A 19,251-nucleotide genomic window follows, 5' to 3' on the forward strand; every position below is an offset into this window, starting at 1 on the left:
ATAGGGGATAAGATGTTTTCAGTGGAGTACCCCTTTAAGAAGGCGTAACCTGTAGGTTTTCTATGGGGTTATACCCAAATATTAAGGATAAGGATGGATATGACATTCTGCATAGCGAAGTGCTAAATACAATGCCACTATATGACTATTTCTAGGTGATTTTCTTCTAGCACAGGTTCCTTGCTTATCCATGCAGTTAATTCAAGGCACGTGCATTAACTAACTTCTTAGTATTTTACGGAGATATTTTCCCATTAAACTTTCTGATGTTACCTTGGCAACTCAGGAAAGAATCACGTTTAAGGAACAAACATACAAGCACTTGGCTGGAAATCATTTTCTATGCCAGTATTTCCCAACCAGGGCGCCTCCAGCTGTTGCAAAACTACAACTCCCAGCATGCCCGGACAGCCTTTGGCTGTCCGGGCATGCTGGGAGTTGTAGTTTTGCAACAGCTGGAGGCACCCTGGTTGGGAAACACTATTCTATGCATTCTGCTTGTGTGCACTGGGGTATGGGGCATGCTGGTTCATATGGAAATGTAGACTACTGCTCGACTAAGACCCTCAACAGGTGGCAGAGCACCACCAACAGGAAGAGAAGAGGTGACCACAGCTGAGAATGTCACATGGCGGGGATGTGAAAGCATTAAGATAATATTTGTCTACTGTAAGTTCCTCCCCAGGGCCTGAGAGTTTGATTTTATGTTATTGCGAGTTATAAACCTTTTCTTACCTGCCATCCTGGTGACCTGGTACTAACTAGAGATGAGCGAACTTACAGTAAATTCGATTCGTCACGAACTTCTCAGCTCGGCAGTTGATGACTTATCCTGCGTAAATTAGTTCAGCCTTCAGGTGCTCCGGTGGGCTGGAAAAGGTGGATACAGTCCTAGGAGACTCTTTCCTAGGACTGTATCCACCTTTTCCAGCCCACCAGAGCACCTGAAAGCTGAACTAATTTACGCAGGAAAAGTCATCAACTGCCGAGCCGAGAAGTTTGTGACGAATCGAATTTACTGTAAGTTCGCTCATCTCTAGTACTAACTGTACTACAATTCTGCTTACAGTTTACAGTAGTGAATGAACATCTAGTTGAATTCCTGTTGATATAAAACACACCAGAATATGATCACGGGCAGCATGGTGGCTCAGTGGTTAGCACTGTTAACTTGTAGTTTTGCAAATGCTGGAGACACACTGTTTGGAAAACACAGTACAGTGGTCCCTCAACATACGATGGTAATCCGTTTCAAATGAACCATCGTTTGTTGAAACCATCGTATGTTGAGGGATCCGTGCAATGTAAATTATAGGAGGTAATGCTCACGTGTCTCCGCCGCTCCAGACCAGTCACCGCTCATCACCGCTGCCCTGGATGTCGCCCTTCATCAATGTCCCCGGGGTGTCCCCGTCGCTCCGGAACGTCTCTGCTGCCCGGGATCCTCGCTCTCCGTCATCACGTTGCTACGCACACCGCTCCTATTGGATGACTGGATGGCGTGCGCGGCAACGTGATGATGACGAAGAAGAGCGCCGGCCATGAAGGGGATCCCGAAGAGGACGCTCCGGAGCCCTGCGGACATGTAAGTGACCATCACCGAAGCACCGTAAACGGCTATCTGGTGGCAGCTGAAGCAGTCTGCGCTGCCGGATAGCCGTTTATGCGATGGCCCCGACATACAAAAGCATCGTATGTTGATGCTGCCTTCAACATGCGATGGCCTCTGAGAGGCCATCGTATCTTGAAATTATCGTATGTCGGGGCCATCATAGGTCGGGGGGGGGGGGGGTCACTGTACTAGATATTTGAACAGTTGTTAAAACCATGTAACTCATAGTGACCACTAGTTTAAAGCCATATCAGACAGTGTTGTCTCAGGAAGGAACCACTGTCCCACCAGAGTGGAACAGTTGCCCATAGCAACCAATCAGATTGCATCTTACATTTTTTACAGGACTCTTTAAAAATGAAAGAAGCGATCTGATTGGTTGCTATGGGCAACTGCACCACTTTTCCTTTACATAGGCTTTGATAAAACTCCCCCAATATCTGCAACAAGCGTGTATGCTCTCCTCCTGTTTGTATGGGTTTCCTCCAGGTAATCCCATCCCTTCCCCAATATCGCGCCACACCCCTACCCTTTAATTCCCTGGTTGAACTTGATGGACGTATGTCTTTTTTCAACCGTACTAACTATGTATTACGTCACTTCTCCAGTCCCGGTAACCCGGAGGTTTCCAAAACTAGAGACGCAGCCCCACATAGAATGCGGGTGCTGCAGGGAGATCACGGGGGTCCCAGCAGAAAACAAAAAAATGGCTTATAACTTGATGGACGTATGTCTTTTTTCAACCGTACTAACTATGTAACTATGTAATCCGGTTTGCTCCCACACTCCAAAACATACTGTTAAAGCTGTGGAATATGTGTGTGTGCTATATATATAAAGAATTACTATTATGATCATCCCTTCTGAACATTAGGTTTGGTCATTTCAGCTGTCTGTAGATAACAAGTCCAAAAAGAGAAGCATACACGCCCACAGGTCCATTTCATGTTAGAGGTCCGGTCCATTCACTTAAAGGGGGTTTGCCCATGAACAGATGTTATTCCCTGTCAGACCTCACATGGAATACTGTGTACAGTACTGTGTATAGTGGATATAGTGTTCAAAGACGGGCAACCAGAGTAATAAGGGGACTGGGAGGACTACAGTACCCAGAAAAATGATCAGAATTAAAGGGGAACTCCGCCCCTAGACATGTTATCCCCTATCCAAAGGATAGGGGATAAGATGGATAGGGGATAAGGGGATAGGGGATAAGATGTCAGATCGCCGGGTTAACACAATATAGCAAGCAGCACCCACCTGTAATTGCTTCCGGAAGTGCTGGAGGCTCTCAGGCTAATTCCTCCCGACCACGGGGACGGAAGATCGTGATGTCACACCCCGCCCCCTCAATGCAAGTCTATGGGAGGGGGCGTGACGACCCGAACTTCCGTCCCCGAGGTCGGGAGGAATTAGCCTGAGAGCCTTCCAGCGCTTTCCGGAAACAGTTACAGGTGGGTGCTGCTTGCTATATTGCGGGGGTCCCCAGCGGCGGGAACCTGGTGATCTGACATCTTATCCCCTATCCTATGGATAGGGGATAAGATGTCTAGGGGCGGGGTACCCCTTTAAGGTTATTTTGTTTAGAAAAAAAATGGCTTATATATAAATCAGGGGACAGAAAAGAGATCTCTGCCATGACCAGGACTGTATCCATAACAAGGGGGCATCCTCTACGTTTAGAGGAAAGAAGGTTTCTACACCAGCACAGACGGGGGTTCTTTACTGTAAGAGCAGTGAGACTACGGTACACTCTCTGCCAGAGAAAGTGCTCATGGGGAACTCAATAAAAGAGATGAGAAGGGGCCTGTATACATTTCTGGAGAGTAATAACATTACATGATATGGATACAAGATCAATAGGGACAGAGCATTGATCCAGGGATTTATTTTGATGCCATATTAGTTTCGGGAAAGAATTGTCCCCCTGGTGTAGGGCGATTGGTATCAGTCTCCGGATCAACACAGTAGGGACATCATAGGGATATAGGTTGGACATGATGGACTCGGGTCTTCTTTCAACCTTATGAACTACGTAACTATGCTCAGTATAGGGGATAATTATCTGACAACAGGGGGTCTGAGTGCTGGGACCCTCCATGATCTTCAGGACAGGTAGTAGAGTCTGGTATGGCAGATCACTGATTTCTTTGCTGTGCATAAGCTAAAAGACATGTGGGAGATTTATCATAACTTGTGCAAAGGAAAAGGCGACTAGTTGCCCATAGCAACCAATCAGATCACTTCTTTCATTTTTGAAAAGGCCTCTGAAAAAGAAATCTGATTGGTTGCTGTGGGCAACTGGTCACCTTTTCCTTTGCACAAGTTATGATAAATCTCCCCGTGTGTGTCTGGTTGGGCATAGGGGCATTTTTCAACTTAGAATGAAAACCACAAGCCATCAGGGTGGTCCTGGCGGCAGAGTTCCAGGATTCCATCAAAGGTCCCTACAAGTCCCTAAAGCAATGTTTTCAAAACAGTGTGCCTCCAGCAGTTGCAAAACTACAGTTCCCAGCACGCCTGGACAGCCAAAGGCTGTCTGGGCATGCTGAGAGTTCTACTTTTGCAACAGCTGGAGGCACACTGTTTGTAAAACATTGCCCACCACCTGCAATCTATTGCTAAAAAAAAGGACATCATCCCAAAAAGCCAAAGCCTTGCCATAATGTAAAAGGCCACGCTACAGTAAATGGAACCTGTACATACAGGAAGTGAAGGTATGTTTATATAAATTAAAGGGGTTCTCCAATTTCATAAAAGAAATAAAATACTGCCTATAAAATAATAAACAACACTGTACCCAGCTGACCTGCTCCAGCACAAGTCCCTTTATTGACTTCCCCTGTTGATATTCTGAACACACTGCGGCCTGTTATTGGCCTGTTTTACCATTTTGTTATTTAGCCTAAGAAGGAAGTTGTTTTTATTTTGAAATAAATCAGAGAACCCCAGTAATGTTCCTTTACTATTGCCAGATTCAAACTGTTGTGTTACTGGCACCAGGGATGTCATAGTATTACTAGATCTTTGTGCAAGTGTTAAAACCATCTAACTCACAGTGACCACTAAGTTAAAGGAGAACCCCTTTAATAAAAAATAATCCCCTATCCTAAAGATAGGGGATTAGTGTCAGATCGTGGGGGGTCCGACCGCTGGGACCCCTGCGATCTCCCGAATGGCACCCAGATAGAGGATACATTATTTATAAATGGGAGTTCTTCTTTAACACCAGACATATATTTGATGGGGGTTGTCTCTCACTGTCCATATTAGGACAATATATAGAGAGGTTCTTTGCCTGCACCAATTCTGTGAGGTAAAATGCTTCAGGGGTACTACTTCTCACGTGGGAAATCCAACTGTGTATGAGTCTTGCAGGCATTGCTCCATGGGAAAAACGTATGCAAATCACTTTCCTTCAGGAGGACAAAAACTGTCTCTAGCACCACCTAGTGCTAGAATGGAAAGACGACTTGTAAGAGCTTCTCCCCCTTATCTGAAACTGATTCATCTATGGATTATTTTGGCACCCACTTATTTTGAATTGCCAATATGTAATGCTACATTAAAGGAGAAATGCGTCAAAACATTTTTCATTTCCCCTGTGCCCGAGCTTCAAAAACTAAAAACTTTAACTCACCTTACTACGTTCCCCCCGCTGTGCCGATATCGGTGTCCCGGTCCTCCAGTGCTGGTCGTCTTTCTGCTTCTTGGGCTCAAAGACTCAGCGTCCCCCCCGCGTCCGGTCATAGGCTGAGCACACTGTCATGTAAGGAGCCTGGGCCCTGCCTTCTCCCTGCTGCCCGGGCTCCTTACATGACAGTGCGTTCAGCCTATGACCGGACGCGGTTACACTGAGCGCAGTATGAGTCACCGTGGGGGAACGTAGGAAGGAGAGTTAGTGTTTTTTTCTTTTTCTTATTGCAGCCCGGGCACAGGGGAAATGAAAAAATTTGCCGCATTTCTCCTTTAACGAAAGGAACCACGTCAATCAGCTTTCAATTGCTAAAAGTGCTTAGTATGTCTCAACAACAGCTACTGTATTTGAAGGTGGCATGTAACCTATAAAAGGTTGGGGACCTCTCACTATGGCTAAGTTCACACTGCCGTTGTGCTCCGACGCATCCTGGGTCAATTTTTGGGCGTCAAACGGACCTAGAACTGACACCACCGGGTCCGACGGAACCCATTGACTTGAACGGGGTCCATCAGGGATCTGGTATTTTACCGTAATTGAGTGGAGAAAAAAAAAATTATATAACAGGCAGGATTTTTTTCCCGTAAACTCCCGTCCTTTCGACGGGGTGGCCAGCGTAGTTCCATTCACCAGAGCACAACAGCCCTTAGACCAGTCGAGGAACAGACCAGGGCTGACAAGAAGCGCTCTTACATCATGCATAGGAAGCAATGTTATCCAGCTCTTTGTTGCATAACACAGACTCCTGCAATGAGAGGATAGTGCAGCAGAACGGAGTGGGCGTATGGAAGAGATTATGGAAGACGTACAGAAATAAAACTCACGCAATGCCTGATCGAAATAGTCAAGCGTGTCGTACAAAGCCAAAAAACAAACCGAGTAAATCAACACAGAGCACGAAGAACAAACACGCTGTCCCTTTTGAGGAAGTAGCTGGAGTGGGCACCGCGAACGAGACAAGTTGCAGACAGAAGTGTTTAAAATGGAACAATTCCCAGATGACACATAAAAAGGGGAAGGAACAAGGGTTAATAGGTGATGGAACGTTTGCAGGATCCGTGAATGGGACAAGTGAAGGTTACATCCTACAACTGGCAAGGTCCATAGAGCTTCAGGGAAATGATAGAGAGGAAGGTCGGGCCAGTTTACCAGCCATAAAGCAAAGTTTGCTTAACAATAAATTCTTACTTTCAGCGATGGAGTATGCAGCAAATTTTTGGAGCCAGGGAGGATCAGGTCCAAATTGTGACACTGCACTCACTATGTTCTCCTAAGATTCCCATTGAAACCCTTGAGAACATTTACTTCTTTCACACGGCAGTAATCCTGGAAACGAATCAGTCGTGGATAATGATAAATCAGTGTTTTCCAAAGGATGTGTCTCCAGCTGTTACAAAACAATGCTGGGAGTTGTAGTTTTGCAATAGCTGGAAACGCACTGTTTTGAAAACACTGATCAATCATAGAACATTCAGTACCAATGCCACCTGAAAGTATTCTAGAATCATAACGACTAGAGCAGGGGTCCTAAAACTGCGGCCCGCTGAGGACATTTATCCGGCCCGCCGGGTGTTTTTGCCGCTGCTGCCTAAGGACATCCCTTTGTCCCGAAATATGTTTTCGGGACACAGGGATGCCCGTGTTAACTCTCTGCGGCCCAGCGTTTACTTTAAAAACGTAAGGACAGCCGAGAAGTATCGCACGCACGGACGTCACTGACCTCCCGTGCGTGCACCCATAGAAACGGAGCGGGGAGGTGGGGAGCAGCGAGCAGGACGTGCACTGGCTAGCTTGGTAAGTGTCACCTGCGGCATGTCAGCTTCGGCTGACACTGTATGGCTGGAGGCTGTATGGCTGTGGGGGAACATACTGCCAGCCTAATGTGGGGGGAACTACAACCTAATGTGGGGGAACTAAGACCTAATGTGGGGGAACTATACTGCCAACCTAATGTGGGGGAAATATACTGCCAACTAAATGTGGGGGAACTACAACCTAATGTGGGGGGATCTATACTGCCAACCTATTGTGGGAGGAACTATACTGCCAACCTAATGTGGGGGAACTATACTGCCAACCCTAATGTGGGGGAACTGCAACCTAATGTGAGGGATCTATACTGCCAACCTAATGTGGGAGGAACTATGCTGCCTACCTAACATGGGTGGAACTGTGCTGCGTACTTAAAGGGGTAGTCCACTAATAAGATAAGTATGCATAGGCTTTTGTTCATTATTTATTTTATTTTTTTTTTTTAACTATAGTCCAGCCCTCCAACAGTCTGAGGGACAGTGAACTGGCCCCCAGTTTAAAAAGTTTGAGGACCCTTGCCCTAGAGGGTAGTTCTGGTCTATTGGTGATCACTTGGATCTTAAAGAGATACCGTCACTTAAAACATAGACATGTGAAAAGATTTGATTGGGTGGGGTCTTGGTGCTCAGAACCCCACCGATCCCTATCCAGAAGAAGAGAGTGGCTGTGCACTTCACTCACCGCTTGATCCAATTTGTTGTTACAGGAGAAGGGTGCGATTCTGCATTTTTATCCTCTCTTCATCTAACTTGTTGCCAAAGAAGGGTGCGGCTGTGCACTACTCTCCCTGATGGATTCAACTTGTTGCAGAAGAAGGGAGCAACTGTGCACTTGATTCCCCACTTAAAAGGGGTTATCCACCATAAGGTGATTTTAGTACATAACCTGCCAGGCTGTCTGGGGATTTCCTGTTGGAGTTTGGTCTCCTAAACTACATATCCCATAGTTCCATGCTTGTGTGAGTTACATTCCTCCCTCCATCAGCCACCCCACCCACTGCAGGACAAATAAGCTCAAACGATCAGTGTTAGCTAATTAGGGTGCCTACAGCTGTTCCAAAATTATGTCTCTGTTGCTCCACTCATTGAAGCAGGACTGGCTCCCTTTGTACAACAGAAATCCCGAGACATGAGTAATTGCGTATGCTGTTAAAATATTGGGGAAAAAATCACATAAGAATTGTGACACACAGGTACAGATAATAGATTATGAACTACACTACTTCTACAGCCCCTTTAGAATAGCCAAAAATCCTGGAATACCCCTTTAATCCAATTTGTTGCAGGAGAATGGTGCGGCTGTGCACTTCAATCCCCGCTTGATCGAACTTGTTGCGGGACAAGCATGTGGCTGTGCACTTTACTCCACACCTGATCCAACTAGCTGCAGAAGTGTGTGCACTTCAATTCCTGCCTGATGCAACTAGTTGTAGGAGAAGCATGTCTGTGCACTTCGCTCCTTGCGTGATCCAACTTGTTGCAGGAGACAGGCTCCATTATAAGGGTGCGTTCCCACACGGCGTATACGCAGCGCATTTCACGCTGCGCAAAATTTACGGCAGCAGCGGGAAATACGCTGCGTATTCCTTGCTCACTATACACACAGGGCTTTCTGGCGGCAGCCCTATGCGTGTAGTGAGTTTTGGAAGCGGGGCCGTGTGCCGCATTGACTGTGACACGCGGCTCCGCCTCCAAAACTCACTGCTGCCGCCGAAAAGCCCTGTGTGTATAGTGAGCAAGGAATATGCAGCCTATTTTTACAGGAACTCTTTAAGCCGTCCTGGACACAGTGCGTAAGTGGCGTCCTTGGACTTAAGGGTCCAGGGCGTACCTGTACACCCTAGATGTTTCTGTTCACCACCGGTAAACAGGTGGTGAACGGAACGCCTGCTGAAATCGATCAGCAGGCATCCCATGCCAACGCCTGGGGGGGGGGTCCTGAGAAATCTGCAGCAATTCCGGTCATATTGGTCACTGGTGACCCAATCACGGAAGGAGAGGGTGATCGGTGGTGTACTACACACCACCAATCACCCCCTGTTGCTTGGGGGAGGTGGTGATGACGCCACCTCCCCAGGAGAGCTTAATCGTCTGACAAATAGTTGCGGGCAGAGCCAAGGAAAAGAGCCGAGGACCCCACCTCTGATAAGATCTGTGCCCCTCAGGGCAGTGTAAGTGGCCTCCTACCACACTTCGTACAGGGAGAGTTTCAGTGAGGGAAAGGTAGGTGAAGAATTAAAAAAAAAAAAAAAAAAAATAAGGATTTAGATTTTTCAATTGAAGAAATTTACAAATCTGTTTAACTTTCTGGAGCCAGAACCCCTTTAAATGCAAACTTCTAGACTGCAGTCTATAAATCAGTCAGAAGCACTATAAACAATCTCCATGCAGCCCACAAATAAGGATATATTGACAAGTGCCAGATTATTGCTGAAACCTCTGCAACTAAAAACCAGTTTCTATTCCATTCAATTGAATAGGGTTGTTTTGGCGCTAGACACATGGACTTCTGAAAGTGAATTCATAGGATTGGAACAGTTACAGATATTTGTATATAGACTGTTAGGGGGAAATGTGGGTGAGTGGTAAGTACTGTTGCTTTGTTCTTTGTTGTATTTGAACTAGAGATGAGCGAACTTACAGTACATTCAATTCGTCACGAACTTCTCGGCTCGACAGTTGATGCCTTATCCTGCATAAATTAGTTCAGCTTTCCGGTGCTCCGGTGGGCTGGAAAAGGTGGATACAGTCCTAGGAGACTCTTTCCTAGGACTGTATGCACCTTTTCCAGCCCACCGGAGCACCTGAAGGCTGAACTAATTTACGCAGGATAAGTCATCAACTGCCGAGCCGAGAAGTTTGTGACGAATCGAATTTATTGTAAGTTCGCTCATCTCTAATTTGAACCTGCAACATCTGCGCTAACATATTCCCCTCATGTTTCCTCTGTGTAACCTGGTTTACGTTCCCACTCCAAAATACCTAGTCTAGATGATTCAGCATTAAAATAGTTCCCTGTGTATCAGAGATGCTGCGAACCCTACAGTGTACAGGGACTCCTGTTGTCCTAATCTCTATACCAGTGGTCTTCATCCTGCAGACCTCCAGATGTTGCAAAACTACAACTCCCAGCATGCCCGGACAGCCAACGGCTGTCCGGGTATGCTGGGAGTTGTAGTTTTGCAACATCTGGAGGTCCGCAGGTTGGAGACCACTGCTTTATACAATGCAAACAAAAATATGATGGTGCTATTAAAGAAACAGGAAAACAAATTTATAAAATATTTCTAACATTCTAGTGCTGTGAGCAGGTTACAAATAATGGCCATGAAGCATGCAATCGCAAAATGGCAAACATTTCTGCAAACAGCCGACACACAGTAGTCATAAATGTTTCCATTTACTCACAGCAAGCAGAGATCTGAAAAAGTACTCCAGTGGAAAAACAAATTTCTTTTTAATCATCTGGTGCCAGAAAGTGAGACAGATTTGTAAATTACTGTACTAATATTTAAAAATCTTAATCCTTCCAGTACATATCAGCTGGAAGGAAGTTGAGTTGTTCTTTTCGGTCTGACCACAGTGCTCTCTGCTGACACCTCTGTCCATTTCAGGAACTGTCCAGAACAGGAGAAAATCCCCATAGAAAACCTCTCCTGCTCTGGACAGTTCCTAACATGGACAGAGGTGTCAGCAGAGAGCACTGTGGCCAGATAGAAAAGAACTACACAATTTCCTCTGTAGTATACAGCAGCTGATAAGTACTGGAAGGATTTGGATTTTTAAATAGAAGTAATTTACAAATCTATTTAACTTTCTGGCACCAATTGATTTAAAATGAATTATATATATATATATATATATATTGTATTTTTTTTTCCCACTGAAGTAGCCCTTAACCCCTTAAGGACACATGACGTTCTCATACGTCTCCATGTCCGAGTCCTTAAGGACACATGACGTATGAGAACGTCATGTGCTTTGCCGGCCCCCCGCAACCATCTGGAGCGGAGCCGGCGCCCGATGCCTGCTGAAATCGATCAGCAGGCATCGGGGCATATCGCCCAGGGGGGTCATGATGACCCCCCCATGTCGGCGATCGCGGCGCATCGCTCGTCAATTCAGATTTCTATCAGCAGACATCCCGGCAGTGTGCCGGAGGAGGTCCGGAGGACCTCCTATACCGGCAATCGCTGCAGGACGCCGGTAACTACTAACCGGCGTTCTGCAGCGGTTCCAGGTCATCAGGGTCACGTGTGACCCTGTGACCTGGATATAGATGGTGACTGGTGGTGTAGTATACACCACCAATCACCATCCATGCTGTACTGGGAGGGGATCTGGTGGGCTAGGAGCATGTTGCTCCGTTCTGCCCGCCATTTCACAGAGATCTGGTGTGCAGGACGGAGCCCTGCCCACCATCCCCACCGGAGTGCTGCCCACCATCCCCTTAGTTAAAAAAAAGTGCCCCTTGCCCCCTTTCTGTGGCCCCTTGGCACAGAAATCCCAGGGATAGCTTTAGATTAGGTAGGGACAGGTTAGGGTTAAAAAAAAAAAAAAAATAGTTTTTAAATTTTTTTTTCCGGCGTACCTCAGTGGGTGTCCGTGGGTCCGTAGCACCTTTAGCTGCGTGACCCCGGCCCTGCTGGGTCGCTGCGGTCTGCCGCCAGCCTTTTTTTTTTGGCGCAGATCTTTTTTTTTAGTTTTTTCACTAAGCGTGTGTGCGGACCCTCTTAGTCATAAAAGAGCGGTCCGCCACCGTTTGTTAAAGCCCACCCGCCGCTGATCAGTCCCGTAGTACTGATCAGCGTTTTTTTTTTGTGGTGCCGGCGCTTTTTTTTGGGTTTTCTAGCGTGTTTTTGCACCCATAGGCGGTCCGTGCCACCAGTAGCAGGTGTGTGCGGCGTGCCTCACCACTGTCTGTGATTTATCACTGATCAGCTTTTTTTTTGTGGTAAAGGCACCTTTTTCGGTTAACGCAGATTTTTTTTTGCACCCATAGGCGGTCCGTGCCACCAGTAGCAGGCGTGTACTGTGTGGACGGACCGTACCTGTGTGTGCAGCCTGTCCCACCGCTGTCGGTGATTTATCACTGATCAGCGTTTTTTTTTTGGTTCAGGCGGGTGCATTTTTTTCGGGGTAAAGCGTTTTTTAATTTAATTTTTCGGGTTTTTTGTGTGGGGGTCTGTGAACAAGCCACCAGCCACTGTCCTGGGCTGAGTGGCCGGACCCCCCACTGACTTCTGCGCCCCCTGCCGCCACAAGCGCTAATCAGTGCACACACCACTGATTAGATAAACGCTTATTTTTTTGGCGCAGGGTTTTTTTTTGCGCTAGAAGTCCCCCTTTTTTTTTTTAAAAGTCCCCTTTTTATTTTATATTTTTTTCTGTTAGGCGGGTTAGTTTAGTTAGGTTAGGCTAGGGCGGGTTAGGGCGGGTAAGGGAGGTAGTATCGCACCACACCACACGCAGCACACACACCAATAAAGTTTTCCCCCCCACACACACACATACCCGTATCCCCATTAGAGTAGGGAAATGGCCCGCAGAGTGTTTTCGGCGGAGGAGGCATATGACCTAATTGCCTTCGACTCTGAAAGCATCTCAGAGGACGATGAAGACCCCACCTTCCTTATTTCATCGTCCTCCTCATCATCTAGTTCAGATGATGAGCCACCAAGGCGGCGAACTCGCCGCCATGCGGTGCCGCAAACCTCCTCTGTCCTTGAGCCTGTGCCCCATGCTAGTATGAGTCCCCCTGGCGCTCATACTAGTGAAGCCCCCCTGCCAAGGTCACTGGTACCTCATACCGGAGAACTTGACTGGGCTGAGCCAGCGGACCACGAGCCTGTGATTCCTGAGTTTGTTGGCGACTCAGGAATCAAAATTAACATCGCCGGGTTCACTGAAAAGGACTTTTTCGGTCATTTTTTCAGTGACGACTTTGTTAATTTGATGGTTACACAGACGAATCTGTACGCCCAACAGTTCGTCGCCGCTAACCCGGGCTCACTTCTAGCTAGACCCGGCGGCTGGACTCCAGTAGATGCAGCCGAAATGAGGACCTTTTGGGGCCTTGCGCTGCATATGGGTATAGTTAAAAAACCCAGTGTCAGGCAATATTGGAGTGGGGACGTCTTTTACCAGACACCCCTCTACAGTATGGCCATGACACGTTCCCGGTTCGAGGCCATTCGGAGATGTTTGCATTATGCTGATAATGCGGCATGTCCCCCCCCCCCCCCCCCCCCCGAACTGATCCCACGTATGACCGCCTGTATAAAATCAGGCCGGTCATCAATCACTTCGGGGCCAGATTTTGGGAGGCCTATGTCCCGGGGCGGGAGGTCTCTATTGATGAGTCGCTCATCAGCTTCAAGGGGAGACTCAGCTTCCGGCAATACATCCCGACCAAGCGAGCGCGGTATGGCGTGAAGATGTATAAACTTTGCGAGAGTACCTCCGGGTACACTTGCAAGTTTATGGTGTATGAGGGACGAGATTCCCGCATTGAACCCCCAGATTGTTCCCCCACTCTGGGTGTTAGCGGGAAAATCGTTTGGGGCCTTTTGCACCCATTGCTAGATGAAGGTTACCACCTTTACGTGTATAACTTTTATACTAGTATCCCTCTCTTTTCATCCCTCGCCGCCAGATCCACGGTCGCTTGTGGGACAGTCCGGAAGAATCAAAGAGGCCTTCCGCCCCATCATTCCCTACATGCTCCTATCCCCCGGGGTGAGTCCCGTGCCTTTTCCCATGAGAACCTGTTGTTGGTCCGGTATAAGGACAAGAGGGATGTCCTTATGCTCACCACAATTCATGGGAATGGCAGCACCCCTGTCCCTGTGCGAGGTACCGCGGGACCGGTCCTCAAGCCCGATTGTATTCTGGACTACAATCGGTATATGGGGGGAGTTGATCTTTCTGATCAAGTCCTCAAGCCATATAATGCCATGCGGAAAACACGCGTATGGTATAAAAAGGTTGCGGTCTACATGGTACAGGTTGCCATGTACAACTCTTTTATACTGTACCAGAACGCTGGCAACACAGGGACATACCTGGAGTTCCAAGAGGTAGTTCTAAAGGCCCTCATCTATGGTGATCGCCAAAGAGCGGGTCAGAGCACCTCTGGAACTTTAGGTCCCCGGATCGTCCCCGGCCAACACTTTCCAGGTGTGATCCCCAACACTGGAAGGTCGGGACGAACCCAGAAAAGATGCAGAGTGTGTCACAGGAAGGGGAGACGGAGGGACACCACCACTCAGTGTGACACTTGCCCCGATCATCCGGGCCTCTGCATAGGCTGCTTCAGGGAGTATCACACTTCCATGGAGTACTAAATTTTCCATCCTTTGCCCTAAATTTCATTCCCCAGAATTCGGCTCCAATGTACCAGTCCAGGGTACATTATCTTCCAAATTTTATACCAAAATACCCTACCCCCAAAAAATCAAACCCAAAACCTCTTTCCCAATGCCCCTCAAAATATCTTTGTCCCCCAAAAATGGGTCATGGGACACAGAGTCAACAGCATTGGAGGTTTGCAGTTTCCTCAAATGCGCAACGCTCTCTCTCTCCACCTGAGCGGGTTGCGCATTTGAGGTAACAGAATAGGGACGGCCCCACACATCCCCTTCCCAGAATGATGATTCAGAGTATAGGGTTTGGGGCGGGCATCATTTTTACTTTTGACTGTACTCTGGGTCATCATTCTGGGAAAATAACTGGCATATCAGTTCTAAAATTGCAATTTTCTTCCCCCCCCATTGTACTCTTCATCCATTCCTGGAAAATAAATGAAGGGAACACCCGTCTGTTCCAAATCTCCACTTCACCCTATACACCTTCCCTAGGGGGTGTAATTTGTAATAGGTTCATATGTGGGTGTTCCTTTCTTGTATTTTCCTCTGAATGTATGTAACGGTTAGGTCCGTAACAAACATCCGCCTCAAATGCGAAGAGTTCTCGCTGAGCTCTGTCGTATTTCCAGGCGACAATTCGGAGTCACATGTTAGTTGTTCCCAGAAAAATGAAGCAGAGTATAGGTTGAAAATTGCAATTTTCAAAAGCTACCCTTCATCCATTCCTGGAAAATAAATTTAGGAAACACCTGTGCATTCAAAATGTCCTCTTTACCCCTATACCCAATCCTCAGGGTGGGTACTTTCTGTAATGGTGCCACATGTGGGTGTTTCATTTTTGTATTTTCCTTGGAATGTATGTAACCGTCAGCTACTGATATGCCATAGGCCACAAATACAAAGCGACCTCTATGACTTCTGAGCCTTGTTGTGCGCCCGTCCAGCACGTTACCCCATATGTGGATGTATTTTTATAGTCAGGGGGAAAAGCCCTCCAAAATGCGTAACCCAATTCCTCATATTACCCCTTGTGAAAATGTTAATAATTGGGTAACCCCAGCATTTTACTGTAAAAAAAATCTAATTTTTCAATTTATGGCCCACTTTTCAAAAAACCTGTGAGGTGTAAGTACTCACTGTAACACTGTTACGTTCCCCAAGGGGTCTAGTTTCCAAAATGTATACCATGTGTTTTTTTTTTTTTTTTACTGTCCTGGCACCATAGGGGCTTCCGAAATGCGGCATGCCCCCAGAGCAAAATTTGTAACTCCTCTTCTGAGACCTGTAGTGCGCCAGCAGAGCACTTTTCACCCCCATATGGGGCGTTTTCTGAATCGGGAGAAATTGGGCTTCAAATTTTGGGGGGTATTTTCTGATTTAACCCTTTGTAAAAATGTAACATTTTTGGGAAACCAAGCATTTTTGGTAAAATGTATATATTTTTTTTTGCATATGCCAAAGTCGTGAAACCCCTGTGGGGTATTAAGGTTCACTTTACCCCTTGTTACGTTCCCCGAGGGGTCTAGTTTCCAAAATGGTATGCCATGTTTTTTTTTTTGCTGTCCTGGCACCATAGGAGCTTCCTAAATGCGGCATGCCCCCAGAGCAAAATTTGCTTCAAAAAAAGCCAAATGTGACTCCTCTTCTGGGACCTGTAGTGCGCCAGCAGAGCACTTTTCACCCCCATATGGGGTGTTTTCTGAATCGGGAGAAATTGGGCTTCAAATTTTGGTGGGTATTTTCTGCTTTAACCCTTTGTAAACATGTAAAATTTTTGGGAAACCAAGCATTTTTGGTAAAATGTATTCTTTTTTTTTTTTGCATATGCCAAAGTCGTGAAACCCCTGTGGCGTATTAAGGTTCACTTTACCCCTTGTTACGTTCCCCAAGGGGTCTAGTTTCCAAAATGGTATGCCATGTGTTTTTTTTTTTGCTGTCCTGGCACCATAGGGGCTTCCTAAATGAGGCATGCCCCCAGAGCAAAATTTGCTTCAAAAAAGCCAAATGTGACTCCTCCTCTTCTGGGACCTGTAATGCACCAGCAGAGCACTTTTCACCCCCATATGGGGTGTTTTCTGAATCGGGAGAAATTGGGCTTTAAATTTTGGGGGGTATTTTCTGATTTAACCCTTTGTAAAAATGTCAAATTTTTGGGAAACCAAGCATTTTAGATTTTTTTTTTTTTTTACATTTGCAAAAGTTGTGAAACCCCTGTGGGGTATTAAGGCTCACTTAATTCCTTGTTACGTTCCTCAAGGGGTCTAGTTTCCAAAATGGTATGGCATGTGGGCGGTTTTAGCTGTTCTGGCACCATAGGGGCTTCGTAAATGCAACATGCCCCCCAAAAACCATTTCAGAAAAACACTCTCCAAAATCCCCTTGTCGCTCCTTCGCTTCTGAGCCCTCTACTGCGCCCGCCGAACAATTAACAGACATATGAGGTATGTGCTTACTCGAGAGAAATTGGGCTACAAACACAAGTAAAAATTTTCTCCTTTTACCCCCTTGCAAACATAAAAAAATTGGGTCTACAAGAACATGCGAGTGTAAAAAATGAAGATTTTGAATTTTCTCCTTCACTTTGCTGCTATTCCTGTGAAACACCTAAAGGGTTAACACACTTACTGAATGTCATTTTGAATACTTTGGGGGGGTGTGGTTTTCAAATCCACTTCAAACCTGAACTGGTCCCTGAAAAATATTGAGTTTGAAAATTTTGTGAAAATTTGGAAAATTGCTGCTGAACTTTGAAGCCCTCTGATGTCTTCCAAAAGTAAAAACTTGTCAATTTTATGATGCAATCATAAAGTAGACATATTGTATATGTGAATAAAAAAAAAATGTATTTTGAATATCCATTTTCCTTACAAGCAGATAGCTTCAAAGTTCGAAAAATGCAAAATTTTAAATTTTTTTGTCAAATTTTGGGATTTTTCACCAAGAAAGGATGCAAGTTACCATAAAATTTTACCACTATGTTAAAGTACAATATGTCACGAAAAAACAATCTCGGAATCAGAATGATCAGTAAAAGCATTCCAGAGTTATTAATGTTTAAAGTGACAGTGGTCAGATTTGCAAAAAACGCTCTGGTCCTTAAGGCCAAAATGGGCTTGGTCCTTAAGGGGTTAAAACTTTTTTTAAAAATCAGGAAGCAGTAATACAAAGTATTAGAAAGTTGCAGAATTGTCCATTTTACATTGGTATCTTACTTGTATAGTATGCTGCTCCTAAAGAGGTCAACTCCCAAATTGTTTTACCAAATGTGAAATTCTGCTATAAACAAATTTAAGATAATTCTCAGTGTTTCTACAGAAACTTCACTTTTTTTTGCTGCGTCTTACTCCCTTTACGCCCAAGTGTATGCTGCAAGGGTGGGCCTTGGACAGAAACTGTCTCTCCTTCTGCCTCTGACAGATGACAAAATAATGTCTTTTCCTTGTCTTCACTTCTATACTGCCACGTACTGCGGTTCTGCTCCTTCTGAAACAAGTAGAAACCTATATCATGTGGCCGCTTTGCAATGAAAGAGTGACTTGACTTTGAGAAGTGTAAGTGAGCATGTTGGGTGGATGTAAAAGCAAGTATATCGCAAACATTGCTTATGTTTTAATATCTATACAACAGAATCTCTCTCTATATATATATCTAAGTGCCTCACTATCTCATAGTTTCACATTTGCATCTATTACACCATAGCTGTATAGCTCTCCATGTTTTATCTGCATGTTCATGTTTCACCTATATCTTTGTGCTGGCAGTGTGCTGCTGCATTCTTCTGTTGCTGTATATTTAGCCTAGTAGCGTGCACCTGTAGGCCAGGTCCATATAATAGTTTGGTATCAACTAAAGTGCTGGCTGACTTATTCTTTGTCTGTATTGCACATACGGGGGAGTGGCTACCTCCATGTTGGCCTTGCACCCCCCCCCACCTCTATCAGGTGTGTATATAAGGTGTCTTGGATGTTCCAGACACTGCCATGCTTTCTGAACTGTTCACACAGAGGCATATTCACAGTGTAGGGTCCGTCCCAATGAGGCCACCTTATCGCGGTGGGACGGTCCAAGCTATTTGACCGCCGGCGGAGACAAATTTGCGAGCTAAGTGCCTCACTATTTCATAGTTTCACATTTGCATCTATTACACCATAGCTGTATAGCTCTCCATGTTTTATCTGCATGTTCATGTTTCATCTATATCCTTGGGCTGGCAGTGTGCTGCTGCATTCTTCTGTTGAGATAGATATATATATAGCGCAATCTCTATATCCAAATGTATCAAGAGCACAAAAATCTTCTCTATGATGCCAGAAGAAGCGCATACGGCGCGAAATTGCCGGTAATCGCCTCACCTCTGAGCGCTATGCACCTGATGCTGCCCGGGTCTGCCGGCATCTCTGAATAGGAGCTTCGAGTCTTCTACAGTGCGGCGAGTGCTGAAAGCTTTTTGTACTCTATTGCTACATTTGGTTACATATGTCTTTTCACTATCCACTTCCAGCACCACCGCTGACTCCATATATATGTGAATCCATTACTGCACCATCCTCCTAAGATTTGATCACTTAACCCGATACTAGCAGTGCCATTCTGCAGCTTTATTCACATTCGTGTGTGTGTGTGTATGAATCTTTCAGCAACAATTCACTGTCTAAAACAGCGGACTTTGTTAGATAACTGTTACGCAAGGACGCACATAACATAGAAATTTTTTTTTTATTCTATGGTTCAGTCAAAGAGGCCTTTTCAAGCCCCAGAAGTGCT

The sequence above is a fragment of the Hyla sarda genome, chromosome 3 (assembly GCF_029499605.1).
Source record: "Hyla sarda isolate aHylSar1 chromosome 3, aHylSar1.hap1, whole genome shotgun sequence".
NCBI classification, from domain to species: Eukaryota; Metazoa; Chordata; class Amphibia; order Anura; family Hylidae; genus Hyla; species Hyla sarda.